The sequence below is a fragment of the Polypterus senegalus genome, unplaced genomic scaffold (genome assembly GCF_016835505.1).
Source record: "Polypterus senegalus isolate Bchr_013 unplaced genomic scaffold, ASM1683550v1 scaffold_1566, whole genome shotgun sequence".
Lineage (NCBI taxonomy): Eukaryota > Metazoa > Chordata > Cladistia > Polypteriformes > Polypteridae > Polypterus > Polypterus senegalus.
This window is the reverse complement of record NW_024382124.1, coordinates 1-16,118: the sequence shown is the minus strand read 5'-3', so window position 1 is coordinate 16,118 and position 16,118 is coordinate 1. Positions and strand designations below refer to the sequence as shown.

Below are 16,118 nucleotides of genomic sequence, written 5' to 3'. Positions count from 1 at the left end.
AAATAAACAGAAAGTTTTTTCCCAACAGAAAATAATTGGAATGATCAGAGAAAACCTCTCGTTTTATGAGAAAAAACATCTCAACTTTGGAAGCCCTCTTTTCTAAACGACAGCCCTATGTTTTTTATTTTTTTCTCTCCTTCCCCTGTCTGTCTTCATTTTTTTTTTTTGCCATTCTTTTAAATTTGAATGTACGTTGTCCTTCATGCTGATCCCCTTCTGTCGGCTCTCTCCTCGCCACCCATTTAAGACCCCCCTGTTCCCCGTTCCTCCTCATGGATGGATGGATGGATGGATAGAAAGACAGATAGATCTCGTCCAGCTCTTCAGACGGGAGCCTGCAACTTTACAAAGGGGGCATCGTCCAGAAAGGACCAGCAGCCTCGTGTCCTTTCCAACCTGCAATCCCACAGTGGCATCAAAGGGAGGGCAAGCACCGGCTCAAGTCTCGAACGTGTACCCAGGGCTGCCCCAGATCACTCGGCTGCCAAAAGCCCAGCTTCTGATACGGGTGGAAGGAGGAAAAGAAAAACGAGGCGAAGGGCGACTCCTGCTGGCAGAAAGGCAAAAGCTTACGGCACTCGGTATTCCCAGGCGGTCTCCCATCCAAGTACTAACCGAGCCCGACTCTGCTTAGCTTCCGAGATCGGACGAGATCGGGCGTGTTCAGAGTGGTATGGCCGTAAACGAGGGCTGCTCGTTTTTCCTCCCCAAATAGGCAACTGTGGAAGCCCTCTTTTCTAAACGACAGCCCTATGTTTTTTTTTTTTTTTTCTCCTTCCCCTGTCTGTCTTCATTTTTTTTTTTTTTTTTTGCCATTCTTTTGAAATTTTTCGTTATGTCTTTTGAATTAGAATGTGCGTTGACTTTCATACTGATCCCCTTCTGTCGGCTCTCTCGCTCTCGCCACCCATTTAAGACTCCCCTGTTACCCGTTCCACCTCATGGATGGATGGATGGATGGATGGATGGATGGATGGATAGACAGACAGAGAGATCTCGTCCAGCTCATCAGACGGGAGCCTGCAACTTTACAAAGGGGGGCATCTTCCAGAAAGAACCAGCAACCTCGTATCCTTGCTAACGTGCAATCCCACAGTGGTATCAAAGGGAGGGCAAGCACCGGCTCAAGTCTCGAACGTGTACCCAGCGCTGCCCCAGATCACTCGGCGGCCTCGGCGCAGGTCTTCCCGAGGGTGCTCTGCTGCCGTGTGCGAGCGCCCACGCCGAGGGCTTCTTCCTCTCGTTCTCCGGAGCGCAGGGTCGCCTTCCTCTTCGCAGCTTTGCCTCCTGCCTCCTGTCTGCCGCCGCGCCTGCCGCCTGCCGCCTCGCCTGCCTGCCGCCTGCCGCCTGTTCTTTGCTGTTGGGCGGCTGTTTATCATTCAGCATCCCGCCCAGTCCTACCCCTCCTGTTTCTCTTCCAGCCAATAAGCTCCAGCGATGGGTGGCTGGTTTGCATAAGAGCGAGGTGCACCTTGGGGTTGCTAGTGAAACCTGTCTAATCAAGGTGGTGAGGTCGGTGCAACCCCAACATCCGGGTCACGGTGCACACGGGCGTCTGGGCAGCAGCTAGCTCCCGCGCATGCGCGCTCCCGAGGCCAAAGAAGCCCGAAGGATCCCGAAGAAGCCCGAAGGAGGCCGAAGGACCGAGGACTGTGCTGGGGAAAACCTCCCGCCGCCGAGCGATGAAGCCGAGGAAGTGGGAGGATGAGCGCCGGGCTGTACAACTCATACTTACCTGGCAGGGGAGATACCATGATCACTAAGGTGGTTCTCCCAGGGCGAGGCTCATCCATTGCACTCCGGGTGTGCTGACCCCTGCGATTTCCCCAAATGCGGGAAACTCGACTGCATAATTTGTGGTAGTGGGGGACTGCGTTCGCGCTCTCCCTGATAGTCCTGGTTCAAAAAACAGACTGAAAACATGCGTTTCAACTTATGGAAGTGGTGCTTGGGCGATTGTGAAGCAGGAGCCTGTGAGACAACGGCTCTGGGAGCTTTAAGCAATAAATAAAGAAGTTCCAAAAATCAATCAATCAATCTGTCTGTCTGTCCATTTATTTATTTATTTTAAGGACCCCCGCCCCCTAGAAAAATGATAATAAAAATAATATTAATTTAAATTAACTAATCAATGTATTTATTTATCTTAAGGACCCCCCCACATAATAAAATAATAATATAAATAACCATTCATTATTTTTAGTGCCTCTTTACTGATTTTAAGCCGCTTTCCTTGCTGCCAAGAGCCCAGCTTCTGACACGGGTGGAAGGAGGAAAAGAAAAGACGAGGTGAAGGGCGACTCCTGCTGGCAGAAAGGCAAAAGCTTACAGCACTCGGTATTCCCAGTAAACGAGGGCTGCTCCTTTTTCTCTCCCCAAATATGCAACTTTGGAAGCCCTCTTTTCTGAACGACAGCCGTATGTTTTTTTTTTTTTTTTTTCTCCTTCCCCTGTCTGTCTTCATTTTTTTTTTTGCCAGTCTTTTGAAATTTTTGGAATGTCTTTTGAATTAGAATGTACGTTGTCCTTCATGCTGATCCCCTTCTGTCGGCTCTCTCGCTCTCGCCACCCATTTAAGACCCCCCTGTTACCCGTTCCACCTCATGGATGGATGGATGGATGGATGGATACATAGATAGACAGATAGATCTCGTCCAGCTCTTCAGACGGGGAGCCTGCAACTTTACAAAGGGGGGCATCGTCCAGAAAGGACCAGCAACCTCGTGTCCTTGCTAGCGTGCAATCCCACAGTGGCATGGAGCGCAAACGTGAATATCGGCAAAGTTTCTTAGCAGCCTTTGTCGATTTTCACAAAGCATTCGACTCAGTTGTTCGAGCTTCCCTGTGGGAGTTCCTGAGACTTAGTGGGATTCCCCCTGAAGTTGCTGGATATCATGGCCAGCCCGTACACTGGTACTGTGAGTGGTGTGGAGACAGAACCTCTGTGTTTTTCCCAGTTGATTCTGTGGTTCGTCAGGGGTGTGTTCTTGCTCCTACTTTGTTCAGTGCTTGTATGGACTGGGTGTTGTGCAGGGTCATGGGGTTCAGCGGCTGTGGGGCATCTGTTGGAGAAGAAAGATTCATGAATATTGACTTTGCTGATGATGCTGTGATTGTCGTGGAGTCAATGGAGGCTCTGATCAGGGTGCTCAAGAGACTGAGTGAGGAGTCTGAGTGTCTGGGCTTGTGAGTGTCCTGGATGAAAACCAACAGCCAGGCCTTTAATGACCTCTTGGGCACAGATATCAGCAGTGTGTCTGTTTGCGGAGAGTGTGTTGACCTTGTTGAGTGGTTTACTTACCTTGGCAGTGACATTCATGTCCCTGGTGACTCTTCCTATGAAGTCAGTAGACAGATGGGGAGAGCTTGGTGGTTCATGAGGTCACTGGAAAGGGGTGTGTGGCGCTCCCAATATCTCTGCAAAAGAACGAAGGGCCAAGTCTTTAGAGTCCTGGTGCTTCCTTTCTTGCTATATGTTTGTGAGACATGGATGCTCCCCAGTGACCTGAGATGAAGACTGGACTCCTTTGGTACTGTGCCCCTTCGAGAATCCTTGGGTACCGCTGGTTTTACTTTGTGTTCCTCATGGAATCCGTTGGGGGAAATGGAAGGAAAAACCACTAGGAAGAATAAGGTTGTCAAATGTTGTGAAAGTATTGGGGTTAAGAATACAGAGAGGATGGAGTGGAAAGAAATGGGGAAAAAAGATAACCAAAAAAAAAAAAGCAGGATTTTGGAGGTTAACGAACTTATCAATAGAAGGGAAGATATTGCTGATGAAGGCAGTTACAATCCCAAAACTATCGTATTTAGCAAATGTGTTTTTTCCACCAAAGAAAATAGTAAGAAGAATTATAAGAAAGTGTTTTGTGTTCTTATAGGGTTCATAATGTGAAAAATTGGCAAGAAGGAAGGTAATGAAAATGGAGGGAAAGAGGTTCGAATATAGAAAGGGAGTTGACTTTAAGACACACAGCAACTGTTGTTAATATGACATTAAGTAAAATTGGGAAGTTAGCGGATATGATCAGATATCTGCTAGGAACAGAATTCAAAAAAGCAAAAGAGCCCAATTAAATAAGGAAATCCGAGTGCCATCTGCAGGGCAAGTGGCAGGAGGACTTTAACGACATGAAAATACATAGAGGGGCGGTTAAAATATTAGGGATCCATTTTGGAGAGGAGAAGGAGGGAAGAAGAGACTGGAAGGAGATGGAAAGAAAGTTATACAAGCTCACAAGTCTCTGGAGGACTAGGAGACTAACATATGAGGGCAAAATTTTGCTAATTAAGTCAATAATTTTGCCCAGGCTCTTTTTTCTGGCAACAGTTTTTCGGACAAAATATATTCTAAGGAAAATCGAAAGACAATGTTTTTATTTTTTTGGGAGGTCTACAGATGAGAAGGTCGCAAGACAGAAAGTAAAGAAACAAAAAAGGAAAGGGGGAGAAAGGTTTTCTGGACTTAAGGATCTTGTTAAGATTGAAATACACGGCCGTTTACATATCCTTGTTACAGAGCGGAAAGGGAGGGCAGCGGATTTAGCCAGGTACATGATGGGTGGTCATCTAAGAAGGTTTGGGCTTTATAAAACCCAGAACAAGAAACCATATGAGTTTAGATTACCCAAACTATACAGGAGGTTGATGGACTGTATCAAAGATTGTGGGCTTCAGCAGGATGAAAAGGACTTGTGGAGGAGGTGGAAAGAATTAGTGGAAAAAGTAAGGGAAAGTGAGAAGCCAGTAAACATTACTGGGAAATCTAGAGAGGAATCTAAACTGATATGGGAAAGATTTGGGGGAAAGTTTCCAAATAATCAAGTAGCAGATATAGCCTGGCTGGCCGCCCATGAAGCACTAGAAACCAACCTGGCTTTAAGTAAAAGAAAGAATTTACAAGGGCCTAAATGTCCCAGGGACGGATGTAAAAGAAAAAAAATAAGTCAGTATGGACATGCAATGTGGGACTGCCCCACAGTGGCAAGGATATGGAAGGAAGTAAGGCAGAGACACATAGTAGACATCAAGCTGGATAGAGACTTGGTGGTGTTTGGGAGGTCAGGGAAAAGAGAGGTCGGGAAGAAAGATTGGGACCGAATAAACGTGATAAAAGAAGTATTGTGGAAGGCAAGGTGTGCATACACAAATAAACAGAAAGTTTTTTCCCAACAGAAAATAATTGGAATGATCAGAGAAAACCTCTCGTTTTATGAGAAAAACATCTCAACTTTGGAAGCCCTCTTTTCTAAACGACAGCCCTATGTTTTTTTTTTTCTCTCCTTCCCTGTCTGTCTTCATTTTTTTTTTGCCATTCTTTTAAATTTGAATGTACGTTGTCCTTCACTGATCCCCTTCTGTCGGCTCTCTCGCTCTCGCCACCCATTTAAGACCCCCCTGTTCCCCGTTCCTCCTCATGGATGGATGGATGGATGGATAGAAAGACAGATAGATCTCGTCCAGCTCTTCAGACGGGGAGCCTGCAACTTTACAAAGGGGGGCATCGTCCAGAAAGGACCAGCAGCCTCGTGTCCTTTCCAACCTGCAATCCCACAGTGGCATCAAAGGGAGGGCAAGCACCGGCTCAAGTCTCGAACGTGTACCCAGGGCTGCCCCAGATCACTCGGCTGCCAAAAGCCCAGCTTCTGATACGGGTGGAAGGAGGAAAAGAAAAAGACGAGGCGAAGGGCGACTCCTGCTGGCAGAAAGGCAAAAGCTTACGGCACTCGGTATTCCCAGGCGGTCTCCCATCCAAGTACTAACCGAGCCCGACTCTGCTTAGCTTCCGAGATCGGACGAGATCGGGCGTGTTCAGAGTGGTATGGCGTAAACGAGGGCTGCTCGTTTTCTCTCCCCAAATAGGCAACTGTGGAAGCCCTCTTTTCGATACGACATCCCTATGTTTTTTTTTTTTCTCCTTCCCCTGTCTGTCTTCATTTTTTTTTATTTATTGCCATTCTTTTGAAATTTTAAGTTATGTCTTTTGAATTAGAATGTGCGTTGTCCTTCATACTGATCCCCTTCTGTCGGCTCTCTCGCTCGCCACCCATTTAAGACTCCCTGTTACCCGTTCCACCTCATGGATGGATGGATTGATGGATGGATGGATGGATGGATAGATAGACAGAGAGATCTCGTCCAGCTCATCAGACGGGGAGCCTGCAACTTTACAAAGGGGGGCATCTTCCAGAAAGAACCAGCAACCTCGTATCCTTGCTAACGTGCAATCCCACAGTGGCATCAAAGGGAGGGCAAGCACCGGCTCAAGTCTCGAACGTGTACCCAGCGCTGCCCCAGATCACTCGGCCCTCGGCGCAGGTCTTCCCGAGGGTGCTCTGCTGCCGTGTGCGAGCGCCCACGCCGAGGGCTTCTTCCTCTCGGTTCTCCGGAGCGCAGGGTCGCCTTCCTCTTTCGCAGCTTTGCCTCCTGCCTCCTGTCTGCTGTCTGCCGCCTGCCGCCTGCCGCCTGCCGCCTGTCTTTGCTGTTGGGCGGCTGTTTCTCATTCAGCATCCCGCCCAGTCCTACCCCTCCTGTTTCTCTTCCAGCCAATAAGCTCCAGCGATGGGTGGCTGGTTTACATAAGAGCGAGGTGCACCTTGGGGTTGCTAGTGAAACCTGTCTAATCAAGGTGGTGAGGTCGGTGCAACCCCAACATCCGGGTCACGGTGCACACGGGCGTCTGGGCAGCAGCTAGCTCCCGCGCATGCGCGCTCCCGAGGCCAAAGAAGCCCGAAGGATCCCGAAGAAGCCCGAAGGAGGCCGAAGGACCGAGGACTGTGCTGGGGAAAACCTCCCGCCGCCGAGCGATGAAGCCGAGGAAGTGGGAGGATGAGCGCCGGGCTGTACAACTCATACTTACCTGGCAGGGGAGATACCTTTGGTTCTTCCTTGTCAGGTGTAGGGAGCCCACGAACTTGGATCCAGAGCTGGGTAGGTCGGCATGTCCACCACCCTGTTTTCTGCTTCCCTTGTTTCAAGCGGCGTTTTAAAATATTGTAGGAGCAAGATGGCGGAAGTGATTGAAGTCAACAGCAGACAGTTCGAAGAAGACATGGAGATGAACAGAGGACTCGGAGTTTTTGGGAGACCTGCATCTCGTATTCCAATTGATGGAAGGGAAAGGAGAAACGTAGTTCGATTGGAATTGAAGGATGGACAGATGGATCGAGGAGACTTTAGTAAGGAGGTGTTGCATAAGACTCTACGTTTTTCACCTGGTGAGATTGATTACCTTTTTGCCTTTCCGGGTAAAACTACCTTTGAAGTGGTTTTAAGAGTAGGGCTTTATATGATAAATGTTTGAGAACGGTGGAGAGAGAAAACTGGTTAACCCAGTTTTAGAAAAATTTTTGATTGTGCCTTTGAGTGACAGGATGGACAAAAGAGTAAATATTTTAATGTTCACAGAGAAGGTGAAACTACAGGATATTTCGACTTGGTTGTTACAATTTTGCGATGTTAAGACTAGTATGCAAATGACGGATGAGGATGGGATAAAAAATGGATTGTACAAATTTGATGTAATTCTCAAAAAGGAGAATGACACAGAAAGGGTGATCCATTTGCCCGCGTCATACAAATTGGGACGGTCAGAGGACACGCCTACTCTGGTCAGCCACAAGTATGTAGAAGGTGTGGAAATGAGGGTCACAAAGCGGCAGAGTGTGGCATAATAAAATGTAGAAATTGTAAAGAGGAGGGACACAGTACAAGAGAGTGCAGGAAGCCTATAAAATGTAATCTTTGTGGACAGGAGGAACATGTCTTTAGGGACTGTCCGGCCTCCTATGCTAACATGGTAAGGAGGAATACAATGAGAGAAAAGAAAGTAATAGCGCTATTGGATGAGGAGTCTGAGGAAGAAAGAGAAATGGAAGACATAGCAAGAGAAGGAATCCAAGTAAGTGACACGAGAGAAAGGGAAAAAATAGACCCATTAAACATTGGAGTAAACAGTAAGAGAGAGAGCGAACAAGGAGAGAGGGAGGACAGAGGAGAAACTGACCTTTTGGCGTTAATTGAAGAAAAAACAGACGCTCGGAATATAGAAAGTAGAATGGAGCAGCATTCACAGAACATTCTCTTTCACACAGAGGAGATCATGGACATCCTCAGTGGGACGACTTTTTTTGGTCAGTCCCCAGCAGGTGAGGAAGGAAAACATAGAGCAGGAGGAAGGGAAAGGCAACATAGAGGCAACACAAATAAACCCAGGATTGCAGAGGAAGCGTGGGCCAGATAATCTGTCCCCAACGAGCTCCGGAAAATCAGAGGGAGCGGGAGAGAAACCAAAGGAATGGGGGACAGCTCCCTGCTATTTAGAGTCTAAAGACATGGAAGGGTTTGTTTCAGCTACGGGCATGAAGGGGGTAGAAGAGTGGAGAACAGAAAAGAAAGTGGCCAAGAAGCCCAAAAAATATGTAACTCCCGGAAGTAAGGGAAAGATAGGTGAGGTAGACTACACTACAATAAAGAAAAAATGAAAATAAAAATAATAACCTTGAATGTAAGAAGTATTCAAAGTAAGGAAAGGAGAAAAATGGTGTTTTCTTACTTAAGAAGTTTGCCGTGGATTTGATGTGCATTCAAGAGTGTGGTATACCCTTTAAAAATCATATGACGAATATAAAGAAGACTGGGAGGAAGGGGCAGCGATTTTTTCAGGGACAAATGAGAATAAAAATGCAGGAGTTGGGGTGTTAATTAAGAATAAAGAAATTGAAATTAAAACATATGATGAAATAGTGAAGGGGAGAGTGATTAAAATTAAATTATTAATAGCAGGAAGTACGATCACGTTAATTAATGTATATGCACCAACAACACCCGTCCAGAGGATGGAAGTGTTTAATTTACTGCAAACAGCAGTTGCTTTAGAAAACAACTTAATTGTGGTGGGGGACCTAAATTGTGCGAGTGATCAAGAGCTAAGAGGGCAACAGGAAGACAAAACTGCTAGAAAACTAAAAGAAATTATAAAGGACTGTCGTATCAAGGATGTATTTAGGGAACTAAAAAGAGAAGAAAAAGGTTTTACCTGGAGAGGAACTCGGGGAAAGGCCTCTCGAATAGACTATATTTTGGTCGATAGTAATTATGAGCCAAAGAATTGCAAATTAAGACCAGTATTTTTTTCAGACCATTGTAGTTTAGAGGCAGAGATACAGAAAGGAACAGAAGATGAGAAAAAGATATTGTGTGGAAACTGAATGTAACCTTGTTAGAGGATATGAAAATTAGGAAGAATATGGACAACGCTATAGGGATGGGAAACCCTAAAAGATTGGTGTGGAAGTCAAAAGAGTGGTGGGAGGTGATGAAAAGGAACACTAGGGAATTTTTCCAAAAAAAAGGTAAAGAAAGGAGTAGGAAGAAAAAAGAAGAGGAAAAAACATTACAATATGAACTGGAACAATTGTACAGAAAGGAGGAGATAAATGACGAGACAGAATTAGAGATAAGAAAAATAAAAGAAGAATTGGGAAAAGTATATAAGAACAGAGAAGAAAAGATTAAGTTCCAGAGCAGAGTCAGAGAGCAAGAGGAAGGAGAAAAATGCTCTCGGTTTTTTTTCAAGAAAATAAAAGAGAAAGAAGGAAAAATTCAATATAGAAGAATTGAAGGATAAAGATGGACAGGTGAAGAGAGGAAATAAAGACCTATTGGACATCGTTTTAACGCACTATAAAGGAATATACGAAAAGAAAGAAATTAACTATGAGTGCATTAACAAACTGGAGGGAACCATAGATGGCGTTTTCACAGAAGAACAGAAAGAAATGCTGTGTCAGGAGATTGAAATGCAGGAGATGGAGGAAGCTATTAAAATGAGTAGTAAGGGTAAAACTCCAGGAATAGACGGCTTACCCATAGAATTTTATGTGTCTTTTTGGGATCTAATAAAAGAAGATATGCAGAGTTTATTTCTGGAAATTGTGAGAGATGGAGAGATGACAGAGACAATGAAAAGGCATAATAACATTGATACCCAAACAAGGAGAGATGGTTGATATAAAGAATTGAGGCGATAATACTATTATGCCAGGACTACAAGATATTAACAAGAGTCCTGGCAAATAGAATAAAAGATAAGCTGGAAAATGTGATAAAAGAGGAACAAGCATGTGTAGTATCAGGTAGAAGTGCATTAGAAAATCTGTGTGTAATGAGAGATTGCATATATTTAATGCAGGAAAGAAAAATGGACGTGGGAATAATTAATTTAGACTTGGAAAAGCCTTTGACAAAGTGGCTCATGAATATATGTGGAGGATTTTACAGAGAGTGGGGGTACCAGACGAAATTTCTAAACTGGATAAAGACAGTGTATAAAGGAATTACAAGTAGAATTAGAGTAAATAATAAATTATCAGAAGAAATACAGGTAGAAAGGGGAGTAAGGCAAGGGTGCCCTTTATCAGCAGTACTATTCATATTAAATATTGAACCGTTAATAAATCTGGTAAGAAATGAGAGACAGATACAGGGAGTTGAAGTCCCAGGAAGCGGAGGGCAACAAGTTAAAATATGTGCATATATGGATGATGTGAGCATAATAGTCAGAGATGTCAGCAGTATAGAGCAGGTAATTGAATACACGGAAATATTCTGTATGGCATCAGGATCGCAATTAAATCTGGAGAAATGTGATTGTGTGTTATGGGGTAACTGGAAAGAAAAACCTGGGAAAGATAAGACTTTCCAATAGTGTTAAAATATTGGGAGTAGAATTAGGGAAAGATAATAGAGAAAAGAAACAATGGAAGGAAATGTTAAAAAATATAAATAAAAAAACAGGATTTTGGAGATTGAGAAACCTGACTATGGAGGGCAAGATTTTGCTGGTGAAAGCAATAATAATCCCAAAACTGACATATTTGGCCACCGTTTTTTTCCCCCCGAGAAAAATATTAAAAAAGATTATAAGAAGCTGTTTTGTTTTCCTATGGGGGTCAAAATGTGAGAAAATTGCAAGAAAAGTAAAAATGAAACAAAAGAAAATGGAGGTAAAGGATTCCCAAATATAGAAGAAGAGCTGATGTTAAAACATACAGCTACAGTGGTTAACATGGCAATAAATAAAAGAGGAAAATTGGCTGATTTGATGCTTATATCAATTAGGGACAGAACTGAGGAAAGTAAGATTGTTTAAAAAGCATTAACAATAGACCTATTGCCTTTAATATAGCAAAGCACTATAAGATAGTTACAAAATTTTTTAAGGAAATACAGATGGGAAGAAGGAGAGGTAACAATATGGGGAAGAAAAAGAGCCTGAAAGAATATATAAAAAAGACGAAACAATGTTAAAAATAAAAAACTATGACTGAAAAATCAAGCAAAGAAAGTATGGCAACAAAACAATGGAAAAGAGTTGACCAATAGACAAAAAGGATTTGGGCTGGTTGGGCATACATGAAATTTTACCGACAAACACTGCAATGTATAAGAGGCGAGTAGCAAAGACGTTGATATGTCCGAGAAGGAACTGCACAGGAATAGAAACATCTGAACATGTGTTTTGGAAATGTGAAATGCACGAGGTGTGGAAGGAATTTGGAAGGGGACTGTAATGGAGAAATGGGATGGGTTATTAGGAAAAGGAGGAAATTACAAAAGAAGGGGTACTGTATGGATTAGTGGGGAATAACTTGAATGAGAAAATGGCAAAACCCAATGGCAAATAATTATATAAAGTTAAAGAAAATATATGGTGGGAAAGAAATGAACTGGTGATACATAATAAGGATGTTTCTATTCAAAGACTATTGCAGAAATGTGGGAGAGAAGTAGAGGAGGCATGGAAAATAAAAGAAGATCAATTGAATAAGAACAAGGTGTGAAAGATAAAGGTAAATATATAATTAATGGAGTTTTTTGGGGAAAATGGAAAAAAACAAATAAAATACTACGTGGTGAAAAGGTGATGGGTGGCAGTGAATTAGCAAATTGGCAGACTTTGTGTGTGTGTTCAAAGCTAAAACACTGAAAAGAAACATTAAATGTAAGTGAAAATGGGACAAGCAAATTAGTGTTTGTCTTAAGTAATGAAATTTAGACAAGGAAAAAAAAAAAAAAAAAAAAAAAGGTTCTCCCAGGCGAGGCTCATCCATTGCACTCGGGTGTGCTGATCTCTGCGGTTTCCCCAAATGCGGGAAACTCGATTGCATAATTTGTGGTAGTGGGGGACTGCGTTCGCGCTCTCCCCTGATAATCCTGGTTCAAAAAAATAGACAAAAAACATGCGTTTCATTTTATGGAGGTGGTGATTGTGAAGTAGGAGCCTGTGACACAACAGCTCTGGGAGCTTTAAGCAATAAATAAAGAAGTTCCAAAATCAGTCAATCGGTCAATCTGTCTGTCAGTCTGTCCATTTATTTATTTATTTTCAGAACCCCCGCCCCCTAGAAAAATGGTATCAAAAATAATATTAATTTAAATTAACTAATCAATTTATTTATTTATCTTAAGGACCCTCACCCACCGTAATAAAACAATAATACAAATAATCATTCATCCTTTTTGTGCCTCTTTACTGATTTTAAGCCGCTTTCCTTCCTTCCAAGAGCCAAAAGAAAAGAAAAAGACGAGGTGAAGGGCGACACCTGCTGGCAGAAAGGCAAAGCTTACAGCACTCGGTATTCCCAGGCGGTCTCCCATCCAAGTACTAACCGAGCCCGACTCTGCTTAGCTTCCGAGATCAGACGAGTTCGGGCGTTCAGAGTGGTATGGCCGTAAACAATGGCTGCTTGTTTTTCTCTCCCCAAATAGGCAACAGTGGAAGCCCTCTTTTCTATACGACATTCTTATGTTTTTTTTCTCTCCTTCCCCTGTCTGTCTTCATTTTTTTTTAGTTTTGCCATTCTTTTGAAATTTTTCGGAATGTCTTTTGAATTACAATGTACGTTGTCCTTCATGCTGATCCCCTTCTGTCGGCTCTCGCCACCCATTTAAGACCAGCCCTGTTCCCAGTTCCTCCTCATGGATGGATGGATAGACAGACAGATAGATCTCGTGCAGCTCTTCAGACGGGGAGCCTGCAACTTTATAAAGGGGAGCATCGTCCAGAAAGGACCAGCAACCTCGTGTCCTTGCTAAAGTGCAATCCCACAGTGGAGTGCTTGGGATTTGGGGGTTGTGCAGGGTCATGGGGTTCAGCGGGGGGCATCTGTTGGGGAAGAAAGATTCATGAATATTGACTTTGCTGATGATGCTGGGATTGTCGGAGTCAATGGAGGCCTGATCAGGGTGCTCAAGAGACTGAGTGAGGAGTCTGAGTGTCGGCTTGTGAGTGTCCTGGATGAAAACCAACAGCCAGGCCCTTAATGACCTTGGGCACAGATATCAGCAGTGTGTCTGTTTGGAGAGTGTGTTGACCTTGTTGAGTGGTATTACCCTTTGGGAGTGACATTCATGTCCCTGGTGACTTCCTATGAAGTCAGTAGACAGATGGGGAGAGCTGTGGTTCATGAGGTCACTGGAAAGGGGTGTGTGGCGCCCCAATATCTCTGCAAAGAACGGGCGGCAAGTCTTAGAGTCCGGTGCTTCCTTTCTTGCTATATGTTTGTGAGACTGGATGCTCCCCAGTGACCTGAGATGAAGACTGGACCCTTTGGTACTTGCCCTTCGGGGAATCCTTGGGTACCGCTTTGGGTTTTTTTTTGTTCCTCATGGAATCCGTTGGGGAAATGGAAGGAAAAACCACTAGGAAGAATAAGGTTGTCAAATGTGTAAAGTAGGGAAGAATACAGAGAGGATGGAGTGGAAAGAAATGGGAAGATAACAAAAAAAAAAAAAAAGCAGGTTTTGGAGGTTAACAACTTATCTAGAAGGGAAGATATTGCTGATGAAGGCAGTTACAATCCCAAACTATCGTGATTTAAGTAAAATGTGTTTTTCCACCAAAGAAAATAGTAAGAAGAATTATAAGAAAGTTTTTTTGTGTTTTTAAAGGTTATAATGGAAAATTAAAAGGGAAGGAAAAAAATGGGGGGAAAGGGGGCCCAAAAGAAAGGGGAGTTGACTTTAAGACACACAGCAACTGTTGTTAAATGACATTAAGAAAAATTGGGAAGAGGGATATGATCAGATATCTGCTGGGAACAGAATTAAAAAGCAAAAGACCCCCAATTAAAAAAGGGGAACTGATGCCATCTGCAAGTGGCAGGAGGACTTTACCATAAAATACATAGAGGGGCGGGTTAAAATATTGGGGATCCAGGAGAGGAGAAGGGGGGGAAAGAGACGGGAAGGGAGATGGAAAGAAAGAACAAGCTCACAAGTCTCGGGAGGACTAGGGACTAACATATGGGGGAAAAATTTTTAATTAAGTCAAAAATTTTTCCCCGGTCTTTTTCTGGCAAAGTTTTTAGGACAAAATATTTTCAAAGGGAAAATCAAAGACAATGTTTTTTTTTTTTGGGAGGTCTACAGATGAGAAGGTCGAAGACAGAAAGTAAAGAAAAAAAAAAGGAAAAGGGGGGGAAAAAGGTTTTCGGGACTTAAGGATCTTTTTAAAGATTGAAATACACGGCCGTTTAATATCCTTGTTACAGAGCGGGAAAGGGGGGGGCAGGATTTAGCATACATGATGGTGGTCATTAAAGGGGTTTGGGTTTTTTAAAACCAGAACAAGAAACCATATGAGTTTAGATTACCCAAACTATACAGGAGGTTGATGGACTGTATCAAAGATTGTGGGCTTGCAGGATGAAAAGGACTTGTGGAGGAGGGGGAAAGAATTAGTGGGTGGGAAAGGAGAAAGGTAAACATTACTGGGAAATCTGGGAGAGGAATCTAAACAAGGAAAGATTTGGGGAAAGTTTTAAAAATCAATAGAGAAAACCTGGTGGCCCCCATGAAGCACAGAAACCAACCGGTTTTTAAGTAAAAAAAAGAATTTAAAGGCCAAAAGTCCCAGGGACGGATGTAAAAAAAAAAAATAAGTCAGTATGGAAAACGTGGACTGCCCCCCCAAATGGCAAGGGGGTATGGGAAGGAAGTGGCAAAACACATAGTAGACATCAAGCTGGATAGAGACTTGGGGGTTTTGGGAGGTCAGGGAAAAAAGAATCGGGGAAAAATTGGGACCAATAAACGGATAAAAGAAGTATTGGAAGGCAAGGGGGGCATACAAAATAAAAAAAGTTTTTTCCCAACAGAAAATAATTGAATGATCAGAGAAAAAACCCCTTGTTTATAGAAAAAAATTCAACTTTAAGCCCTTTTCTAAACACAGAGTTTTTTTTTTTTTTTTCCTTCCCCCTTTTTTTTTTTTTTTTTTTTTTTTTTTTTTTGCCATTCTTTTAAATTTGAATGCGTTTTCCTTCATGTGATCCCCTGTCGGCTCTCTGCCCCCCCACCCATTTAAGACCCCCCCGTTCCCCCTTCATGGATGGATGGATGGATGGATAGAAAGAAGATAGATCTCGCCAGCTCTTTAGACGGGAGCCTGAACTTTCAAAGGGGGCATCGCCAGAAAGGACCAGCAGCCTGGTCCTTTCCAACCTGCAATCCCACAGTGAACAAAGGGGGGGGCAAGCACCGCCAAGTCTCAACGGAAACCCCGGGCTGCCCCAGAAATGGTGCCAAAAGCCCAGCTCGATGGGTGGAAAGGGGAAAAGAAAAGAGAGGCGGGGGGACCCCGCTGGCAGAAAGGCAAAAACTTACGGGATCGGTATTCCCAGGGGTTCCCATCCAAGTAGTAACCGGGCCCGACTCTGCTTAGCTTCCGGGAGGGGTCGGGGGGTTCAGAGGAGGCCGAAAAAAGGGGTTCCCCTTTTCTCTCCCCCAAAAAGGAAAACCCAAGCCCTTTCTAAACACAGCCCATGTTTTTTTTTTTTTTCCCCTTCCCTGTCGTTTTATTTTTTTTTTTTATTCTTTGAAATTTTCGTTTTGTCTTTGAATTAGAATGTGTTTACTTTCATACTGATCCTTCTGTCGGTTTTTCCCCCGCCTCGCCACCCATTTAAGACTCCCCCGTTAGCTCCCCCTCATGGATGGATGGTGGATGGATGGATGGATGGATGGATAGATGATAGACAGACAGAGAGATCCGCCGTCTCACGGGAGCCGAACTTTTCAAAGGGGGGGGATCTTCCCGAAAGAACCAGCAA

The 16,118-nt window shown here is 43.7% G+C and overlaps 5 non-coding genes across 5 annotated transcripts; 2 read left to right on the top strand and 3 right to left on the bottom strand.

Annotated features, from left to right (window-relative positions):
- Positions 1 to 569: 569 nt before the first annotated feature.
- On the bottom strand, positions 570 to 688 carry LOC120520991. Its single transcript, XR_005631940.1, has one exon. It is a non-coding gene; the product is annotated as a 5S ribosomal RNA (ribosomal RNA).
- Positions 689 to 1,730: 1,042 nt separating this feature from the next.
- LOC120520994 lies at positions 1,731 to 1,894 on the top strand. The gene has a single exon (XR_005631943.1). It is a non-coding gene; the product is annotated as a U1 spliceosomal RNA (small nuclear RNA).
- Positions 1,895 to 5,717: 3,823 nt separating this feature from the next.
- On the bottom strand, positions 5,718 to 5,835 carry LOC120520992. Its single transcript, XR_005631941.1, has one exon. It is a non-coding gene; the product is annotated as a 5S ribosomal RNA (ribosomal RNA).
- Positions 5,836 to 12,053: 6,218 nt separating this feature from the next.
- LOC120520995 lies at positions 12,054 to 12,213 on the top strand. Its single transcript, XR_005631944.1, has one exon. It is a non-coding gene; the product is annotated as a U1 spliceosomal RNA (small nuclear RNA).
- Positions 12,214 to 12,626: 413 nt separating this feature from the next.
- Positions 12,627 to 12,743, bottom strand: LOC120520993. Its single transcript, XR_005631942.1, has one exon. It is a non-coding gene; the product is annotated as a 5S ribosomal RNA (ribosomal RNA).
- Between the last annotated feature and the right edge of the window lie 3,375 nt (positions 12,744 to 16,118).